The 9,983-nt window shown below is 41.7% G+C and overlaps 3 non-coding genes across 3 annotated transcripts; all 3 read left to right on the top strand.

Moving 5' to 3' along the window:
• The first annotated feature begins 7,501 nt into the window (after positions 1-7,501).
• Positions 7,502-7,642, top strand: LOC139657035 (U4 spliceosomal RNA). Its single transcript, XR_011696168.1, has one exon. It is a non-coding gene; the product is annotated as a U4 spliceosomal RNA (small nuclear RNA).
• A 929-nt stretch (positions 7,643-8,571) lies between these two features.
• Positions 8,572-8,712, top strand: LOC139657034 (U4 spliceosomal RNA). Its single transcript, XR_011696167.1, has one exon. It is a non-coding gene; the product is annotated as a U4 spliceosomal RNA (small nuclear RNA).
• Positions 8,713-9,638: 926 nt separating this feature from the next.
• Positions 9,639-9,779, top strand: LOC139657033 (U4 spliceosomal RNA). The gene has a single exon (XR_011696166.1). It is a non-coding gene; the product is annotated as a U4 spliceosomal RNA (small nuclear RNA).
• Positions 9,780-9,983: the final 204 nt, after the last annotated feature.

The raw sequence follows: 9,983 nt of genomic DNA, 5'->3' as shown, positions 1-9,983 counted from the left end.
AGGTGCCGAGTCACATGGTGATTCCAGGTGTGTGTCTTCAGGAGCCGTGGCTCAGTTGGCAGCAACACACCTGTGGGATCCGCTCACGCATTCGCCTTGACTGACATTGCGTTTGAGAACCAGGAAATTAGTGGGGGGAAAACGCGCACTGGAGGAGGAACGACGCGACCGGGCATGGAGAGGAAATATTCCCCTCCCACTCCACGCTGTGCGCAGGAAAGATCCCCGGCAAAAAAAACCAAAACAGACGACTGTGGGGGACAACAAGCGCCAAGCAAAAAGGGGGGAAACGAGAACAAGTTGTGCCGTCTGTTCGCCGACGCACCAGATATTTCCGCGCCTCGTGTGAGGAGCAGTAGTCGTAGCCCGGCGCAGTGGTTCCCAAAGTGGGGTCCGGGACCACCAGGGGTCCTATGAGGGCGGTTCCAGGGCGTCCCCAGCAGAAATTAGGATTTTTTTTTTAATTTTTATAATTTCAGTTACTTAAAGTCAGCACAGAGAGTGAATGTATAAGGTTTTGTTTTGTAATTGTTTTGTACATAGGGTTCACTGCACCCACTGTTGCCGCCCCATCTACAGTATAGAGAGTTATATAATTCTGTAATCTGTACTAGGCTAAGTCATAGCTAAAAATAAATAAATAGAATAAATGTAAAAAAATAAATAAAAAAAAGCTCTCAGATGGGGTTTCTTTAGGATAAAATCCGCAGTCTAATGCACATTTACTCTTTATTTATTTATTTATTTTACTATGCTGGCTTAATTGCCCCCTCGGGAATAAATACATGTATTTTTAATTGAATCGACAAGAAAATAGTAGTCGAACTCCACCATCTGAGCTCTTCTGGAGACTTGCACATAAATCTTTAAATGCTTTCATGCAATCCAACACAGATTACTGCTCAAAGAGCAGTTTAAAATGTTTTTTCTGAAAACAACTATTCCTTAATTATTCATTTATATTTCATCGTGTTATATCTGACACTCATTTATGTCCTTACAAGAGACTTATTAGTAGTCATTGTAACACAAATTATTGGTCTCTTTGTTTGTTATACCTAAGCTACTGAATGCTTAATCACAAAACCTATCATTTTGCTGCGCTGCAATCAATATAGCCTTTAGAAAGCATGACAACATTTCACTGCCTTGTGAATATGTCACAACTTCTGAATGAGCCATATGTTTTGGTCTTTTCAGTTGGAAATTTCCAGATTCATGACACATTGCAGTTAAGGGCTTAGCTATGGGCCATGTCTGTGCATGTGGCACTCAAACTAGATTGGCTTTATCACTACCCAACTTGTTAAATGAAAAGCTTATTCCTGCCTCAGAGCCTGATCTCACATAACACTGCAATTTGGCACACTGAGTTTTGTGGCCCCATCTCATGTCTTGTTGTGTGGCTGGGTGTCAGTTTTGTGAGTGATTTATGGCCATGCAAATGAGGCTGTCTGTTTGGGGAGACGTGCCGTCTTTGCCCAATGGGCCCTGGAGGGACGATTGGGGACTGCGTGGGTGTGAGTCAGTCCCTAACTGCTGACACAGGCACAGTGCTGGCAGAGATACACAGAGCAAGATTGGAAGATGGCCTTCACAGGTCCTCACATTGACTGATGAGATCAAGGAGAAAGTAGGCCAAGCCAGACAAGTGTCAGGCAAACAGACACCCGGAGATAGAGTGAGAGAGACAAACACTCCCTGATCACAAATAGAGCCGGGAGAATGGAAAGTGGCCGACTAGAGCAAGGTTGTTTTGGGGTCTGAGTTCAATATGTCCAAACCTGTTTGTCTAAAGAGTAATGAGGCTGGTGAGTCTTGGACCATGCTAGCCCAGGGGATGGTGGCAGCCAAGAAGGGCCATTCAGAGCTCTCTAAATGCATTAAAGTGGAGCAGAAGTCAGGTTTGGGCTACTAGCACCTCCAGTTTCCTGCATTTAGCTGTTATGTTGGCTGAATAATGATGATTTGTTATCATGATGGTGTCCAGCGGTGTCATTTCTCATACACTCTCCCTCAGCCAGTCCAGGTTCTGAAACTTCTGACTGTTTACACATTACACAACCTAATTTATGTTATAGTATGCATATGGGTTGTCCATAATGATGTACAGTAGTTCATAATGATCCCATGTTCTTGAGTGGTCACACGAGATCTACATCAGATTCAAGGTTCATAGTCCAGAGTCTGTTAGCCATATGGATAGACTGCCCTCTACTGGCTGCAGTGCAGTTTTTTTAACAGCCTCAATGTCAAAAGTTCATTTTTGATGTTTTACAATGCATGCTTTTTTTTTAATCGTCATAATTTTTTATGATATCAGTGTTTGATTTCACTAGTATTTTTGCTTCTCACACATTAAAATGGCCTACCTATCTTGTCCTGCAGTTTTGCAAAGCTAATGTTCTAACCATTTCACGAAGCATTTATTTAACCAAAAGAACAACTGCATCAAATCTCACTTGTTTGACTGATATGAGCATTTACCTATCAGCTCTCTGGGTAAATCAAAATGAGCAAAGGGAACATTTTATCTTAGGTTGCACAAGGAGTGATCAATCATGAAGGAGAGAATCACAAAGTCTTACGTAATGCACGATTTCTGAAATATTAGTTGCTTATTTACTCTGCATAGTAACTACTGAGTGCATAAATACTGGAAGGAATAAACTAGCAAGTTGTTTAACACGATAACAAACTGTTGGTTGACATATTAGATCCTCCTGTTTGACTTACATTTTAGGCATTTAGCTGACGCCCTTATCCAGAGCAACTTACAAGTACTGTATATCACATAACTTATGTGTTACCTGTGCTCTGATTTGTATTAGGCCTGGTTAATATTGCATAAGGTACAACCAGAGTAATGATTTTTCATTCGCATGGTTTGGGTTTTGACAAATGCAGTTTTTAATTAATTCTAAGCATGTAGATAATGGGGAATTGGGGTAAAATTAGTAGAAAATAATTATTCACAGCATGTATCATTGGCAAGGTCAGCACACTGGGGCATACATGAGCATCAACAATAAGCCTTCACCAACACCATGCTGCTAAACATATTATAGATATTATAGTATATTAGAGGCCACTTAAAGTACAGATTGGGAGGTATATGGATGATTTTTTTTATACAACTGGCTTATGCAGGAACTGAAATGTTAATAGTTTATCTTCTAACAGTCTTATCTTAAGCAGGAAACATATGATTTCCACAGATGAAGCAGTGTTAATTTTATGCCATTTGGAAGGTAAAACCATTTGGTCTAGGCTTCCATCCAAACAGCTTTACAGTACCATCACTGCATACATTTGTAGCAAAGGTGGCCACAGTCAACCCTGGCAATGTCAATGGCCACGTTAGTGTCATGATCTATGCCCCTTGAGGTGCACAAAACCACAATAATCAATAAATAATAGTTAACAAACTGTTAACAAATAGTTCTCCTGTACCCTAAAGCATTTCCAAAGGTAGAAAATTACTAAATTTGTATTATTCTGCACATCAGAGTCCTGCCTCTTGAACCCTTACTATGCAAACATTCTTCCCCTTGGTATGCGACTGTACTGTCAAGAACTAAGATGCCTATTACTCTTTTTGTCAGCAGGTGAAGGTTGCCAGATATATTTCCGGGATTGAAAGCTAAAGACGTGGAGATAACAGATGGAGGCAGCTCGCAGACACAGGAAACTGTCATGGTGGTGACTGATCCAGGCATGAAGAAAGACTCAACAGGGAGACAGAAGAAGGTTATTTAAAGCGTATAGAGAACAGTCTGATTTGAATGGCTTCCTGGCCTAGCTAAGTGCACCTCCAACTGTCAATATGACTTATTACAGAGGGAGGGGGGAGGGTGTTTGAGAAGCCTAACTATATTGTGTGCAGAGCTCCGATTCCCCATAACGGCATGTGCGACAAGGAGACATCAGGTTTGGCATAAAACGGACAGACAGGCTTATGGTGCCATTCTGACTCACTCTGGGAATAACCACAAGCTGGGAATAGCAGGGTGGCAGCAGTGTGTGGGTTGGTGTGAACAGTCTGTGAGCGTGTGTGTGTGTTTATGTGTGTGCGTGCATGAGAAAGAGAGACAGAATAGTTGTGTATGTTTAGGGATACTGGTTGAATATCATGTATACTGTAGATATATATTGTGTCTAGTGTCGTTATGTGACATTCTGAAGTGAATCTGAAAGACTAATTTACCACAGTGGTTTTGACTTGGAAGTTGAGGGAGAAACTAAAAGGCACCATAAAGGACATTTGTCTTCTCTTATCAGATGTCCCCTTGTACTGGCTGAGCTGTCACTTTACCCAAGAAAAATGTCACTGTTTTCCTCTCTGCTCACAACAGAATCTAATCACAGTTTGCCCAGCTCATCCTGTATTGTCCAGGTGGCCCACTCTAGGACAGGACAGAGGGACTCTAAGCATCAATAAATGTCCTTAACCAGCCAGATGTGATACAGCCCAGATTACACACAGGCTAGCATACATTCAGCCACACTCATACACGTACATACACATACACGCAGACCTGATTGCATGAACTCGCACTCTCACACACACAAGCGTGCACCATCTCCATTCCCTACTGAATCAACTGATCAGTAATTCAAAGAGGCTGTGTGTCCTTGAGAATAAGGTCTGGGAAATTGTGATTATAGAGAGAAGGCTGCACAGTGTGGTCTAAACTGGATCAGCCCACTTGGCACATACACAGTCTATGGACTTTACTGGCAAGCCATGCATTTCCCCAAACCCAAAACTCATACTTAACCTACTAGGAGTTGCTCCACATGGTGTAAGCTGATCCATAGGCTAGATCATGACCTTAGGATGATATTGATTTAGTTTTTTTGTTTTTTTTTGTATGTTTTGAGGCAAAGCCCCATGATTGATGGCTCAGGGGGAAAATGGCTCTCAGCATGTTGAAGACTATGGACTGCCCACTGAGCCTGTTTTGGATGGCATGGTATTATGTGGGCTGCCCAGCAGCCTGTGCTGATTCGCTGAAACAGCTAAGCCATCTGCTACACTCTATTTTCATCTCTGTGCCTACCAGTGGGGAGAGCTGCACGGCCCAAGGGGACTTCAACTGCTCTCACAGAATCATATTTGTTCAACAGGTCAAGTCTAAGCCTCGCAGGGAGGGACCACCGAACCAGATCTCATTTATGGCATGGCCCAGGTGATTACAAAGCCCACACACTGCTTGACTGGGTAGAGCTGATGAGAAAGGGAAAAATACTAATTTAAAAAAGTAATCGGGCACCTCAGAGAATTAAAGGAGATTATTACTGTCACAGTTGTCAAATGACCATAACCCAATGTGTCCTCGAATGTTTTAAGCCAGGTTAAAAGGATCATCTTGTGAATTGAACTCTGTTAGTGTAATACATTTCCTGGGTTGCGAACAGAGAAATTTGAGCTTTCCAGGTTAGGATGAAACAGAGGCTGGCAGGATTCATTTGAGATTACGTGGCGCAAACATGGTGTAATCCCCTTATCTGCGTACTTACCTGTCCCTGACGGTGATCCGAGCCTACCTCTATGAGCCTCATTGGCCTGACATTCTGGCAGGAGCAAATCCCTGTCTAATGTGTCAGCGCAGGCAGCTTTAACACCTGGCACGCCACTGCTTATCTGCTGAGCACCCAAAAGCACCTGCATTATCCCTCTGAAGCTTCACAACAAGTGAAAAGTCTTCTAATAACGACACAGTAAAATTATGGTGTGCGCTGTACCACAAACACATATTACACTGGGCAAAGCGCACACTGTTAAGGGAATATTCTGATATGATGAAAATACACATAGCCTAGGTTATGCATTATACTTTACAAAGCTAACCGATGAAAAGATATTAGATCATGGGAAAAACTCATGTTTCACTGCCAACAGCCTTACAGCTTGTTTCTTTTTCAAGCTTTTTGTGGAATAGAGGGAATAGAGTCAAATGCTTGTAACCATAATATTTCCCATAGTTGACAGGGTATAATCTCCTCTGGCCCAGTGCCTGGATATAAAAATTGAAATCTAAATTTACTAATTAAAATATATTTTTTTTAAATAAATTATTTGCTTAAAAGGAAATGGGAGGAAGTAAAAGGAGGAAAATGTTTAAGGCGTTACATCAATTTCCTGTCTAACCTTTTTTTTTTTTTTTCTCTCTCTCTTACACAACTGGTCAACTGCAGGCCCGCATCACCCAGAGCATCTTAGCGTTAAATACAAAAGTACTAGTAGGGTACTTAACCACATCGACTGCTCTTATTTTGGATGAACCTCTCGACGTTTTCGACAAACATTCAAGCCTTTTTCATGTTTTTTTCCACGCCAAGTGCAAGTTTCTATTTCTGCGACATAAACTTCAAGGAGGCAGCGGCCAACAGCGAGCAGGTGAGAAAGTTCAGCCTGGTACTTGAGCCAGCTAGCATGGCACAACACGGCTGCATGCGTGGCTCAAAGGCAGGTACATGCAGACTAGTGCCATTTTTGCTTTATCGTACCCTATTTCGTGTTATTTTGAAGGAGTTTGAACCGTGATAAATCAATTCAATTAGGCACCAGTCAGGTTATCTAGGTGAGGATGCACGTTGTCCTGAGCATGCAAAGTTGTCTTTGGCAGTAAACACAGGGTGAGATTTGGTGAAATTGTGCTACAGCTGTCGTTGGGTTTTCTGTGAAATATGCTTAAATTCTGATATGCTGTTTGACTATTAGTTTTTAATATATCATTTAGAAACCAACAGGCCTTCACAGAAAAATATAGCAGTTGATTTAGGGTCTATACTGCCATCTGGTGGCGTTTAAGAAGCATAGCTTGTCGGCGAGGGAGCGGGTTGGATCAAGGAGATTTGGGATTAGGAGAATGTCTTTCCTGTGGTTTATGCTATGTCTGGTTGTTTCTTGATGAATATATCGGCGGCATACTTGTATCAGAAATATCAGATCTAATCTACATTTAGCCTATAGAATTTCCTCTGTCCGCTATGCATCTAATATCCAACCTAAACTTTGTATTTTTGTTCATCTCGGTGTGAGAAATCATGCCAGACTCCAAAAGGAAGACGCGATTAGAAATTCAGCCAATGGGCCACCGTAGGCGGCTTATTTTACTGGGTATCTGGTCTTCTCTTCGTTTAATGACAGTGTGGGATGCAATTTTAGTAATTTTACTTCACGTCTATCAATTGTAAAACCTTCTACGACACTAAACACGTTTTAGTGAAGAAATAATGTTCGCGGGGGCGCGGCCAAAGCGCTGCAGCTACTACAGTGGAAGCGTTTTGGTCCCACAATGCATTGCGCCATGGTGGTTGTTTGAAATTACATTAAAAACTTAAAACAAGCACATTTAAACCAGCGGCGCATTTCCAGAGTCTAGTGCTTTGGATGTGCTAGGAAGACGTATTCTCTAAATGAAATGTGGGTTTAAACCATAACAGAGAGCCTCATCGAGCGGATAGACTCCCTTCCCGGTCCCATATTGGCGTCAGCTTTGCGCAGTGGCAGTATCGTAGCCTATGAGGTTTATCCGAGGCGCGATTATTGCTAGTTGAAAACTTTACCCAATACCCCGCCTTGACGACTTGAAATATAGTCGGCATTGGCAATTTTTGACGGTCTCTAAGGAGACTGATATATTGTCAATAAGAATTTAGATATAAAGCAGAGAGATAAACCGTCTGATAACATGTGGGATAGCGATTGGTTTACGTTGAATTCACTTTTATATTCTTGTCCCTACTGTATGTTGAGTTCGTTTTTATCTTTATTATATTCCAATTCCACCACAGGGATCATCACAATTTAATCTCATTTTATTTAAATAATCTATGGACGGCTACAGGGCTTTTACATTTCAGCCGTTGTGCATTTGTGACACAGCTGCAGCGATTCCCCTTCTTTGTTATCCTTGTGTGTCTTTTTCATTTGTGTGGGGATGTTTTTATGAAGCCCTTGGGTTTCCTTTGTCTGGGCGGCATCATTTGTATTTCTTCTAAATCTTTTTCCAACCACTTCACCAACAACTTCCTGGTATGCCGTATTTTGGTCATGCAATGTACTTCCATGGACGGTAGAGGTCTCTCAAACAGGATATGAGTAGATTCATTTTGTGGATGAAAGTTGGTAATTGAGGAATTTACAGTTCCTACTGTATCACAGCACTAAACTCAAGTCCATTAATTTTTGTTTTAGATGTAATTGTAATGGTCTCAACTTTTGGTACTGATTGGGTGCATTATGAAGGCGTCTGTGCCTAATGACTGCATAGTCTGCTGTGAGCCAATCTCTTTCGGGGGCTAGGTTTTTGTTTGTTTGTTTGTTTGTTTAAGTGTGCCTGGGTAATAGCGTTAGTGCAATCATCTTTTACCATTTTACCAGCCTGTAGGGAATCTTAATTGCAGTTATCTCTGATTAAAGGACGGGTGGGCTTCAGAGTGTCACAGAGGTTGGTTACTTTTTAAGTGAAATGTGGGTTTAAACCAAGGAGGTTGGGTTTAAACCATAACAGAGAGCCTCATCGAGCGGAGAGGGTCCCCTCCCGGTCCCAGTCCGGAGTCAGCTTTGCGCAGTGGCAGTATCGTAGCCTATGAGGTTTATCCGAGGCGCGATTATTGCTAGTTGAAAACTTTACCCAATACCCCGCCGTGACGACTTGAAATATAGTCGGCATTGGCAATTTTTGACGGTCTCTAAGGAGACTGATATATTGTCTAAGGAAATGCACTTTTAAAGCAGAAATAGGAAGCACGTAGGAACTTGTAGGTTAAACATTTAATGATTGGTTTACGTTGAATTCGGTTTTATATACTTGTCCCTACTATATGTTGAATTCGTTTTTATCTTTATACCAATTTCACCACAGTGATCATCACAATTTAATCTCATTTTATTTAAATAATCTATGGACGGCTACAGGGTTTTTACATTTCAGCCGTTGTGCATTTGTGACACAGCTGCAGCGATTCCCCTTCTTTGTTATCCTTGTGTGTCTTTTTCATTTGTGTGGGGATGTTTTTATGAAGCCCTTGGTGTTCCTTTGTCTGACCGGCATAATTTGTATTTCTTCTAATTATTTTTCCAACCACTTCACCAACAATTTACTAGTATGCCATATTTTGGTCATGCAATGTACTTCCATGGACGGTAGAGGTCTCTCAAACAGGATATGAGTAGATTCATTTTGTGGATGAAAGTTGGTAATTGAGGAATTTACAGTTCCTACTGTATCACAGCACTAAACTCAAGTCCATTAATTTTTGTTTTAGATGTAATTGTAATGGTCTCAACTTTTGGCACTGATTGGGTGCATTATGAAGGCGTCTGTGCCTAATGACTGCATAGTCTGCTGTGAGCCAATCTCTTTCGGGGGCTAGGTTTTTTTTTTTTTTTTTTTAAGCGTGCCTGGGTAATAGCGTTAGTGCAATCATCTTTTACCATTTTACCAGCCTGTAGGGAATCTTAATTGCAGTTTTCTCTGATTAAAGGACGGGTGGGCTTCAGTGTGTCACAGAGGTTGGTTACTTTTTAAATGAAATGTGGGTTTAAACGAAGGTGGTTCGGTTTAAACCATAACAGAGAGCCTCATCGAGCGGAGAGGCTCCCCTCCCGGTCCCACTCCGGAGTTAGCTTTGCGCAGTGGCAGTATCGTAGCCTATGAGGTTTATCCGAGGCGCGATTATTGCTAGTTGAAAACTTTACCCAATACCCCGCCGTGACGACTTGAAATATAGTCGGCATTGGCAATTTTTGACGGTCTCTAAGGAGACTGATATACTGTGGAAAGAAATACAATTACAAAACTGAAACAGGAAGTTAGTAGTAACATGTGCGAGTTTTGACGATCAGCGATTGGCAGGAACCTGTAAACCCGGAAGCGTTGATTACGTCTTACTTTGTTGTGTTGTAGTTGTTCACACTGTCCGCAGTAGTTGGTTTACGTTGAATTCGCTTTTATATCCTTTTCCCTACT

This window comes from Centroberyx affinis, unplaced genomic scaffold, assembly GCF_046629955.1.
Source record: "Centroberyx affinis isolate AG114_WGS23_722 - 3 ecotype Tasmania unplaced genomic scaffold, CSIRO-AGI_Caff_v1 ptg002607l_1, whole genome shotgun sequence".
NCBI lineage: Eukaryota > Metazoa > Chordata > Actinopteri > Beryciformes > Berycidae > Centroberyx > Centroberyx affinis.
This window is presented reverse-complemented; position numbering and strand designations above follow the sequence as displayed.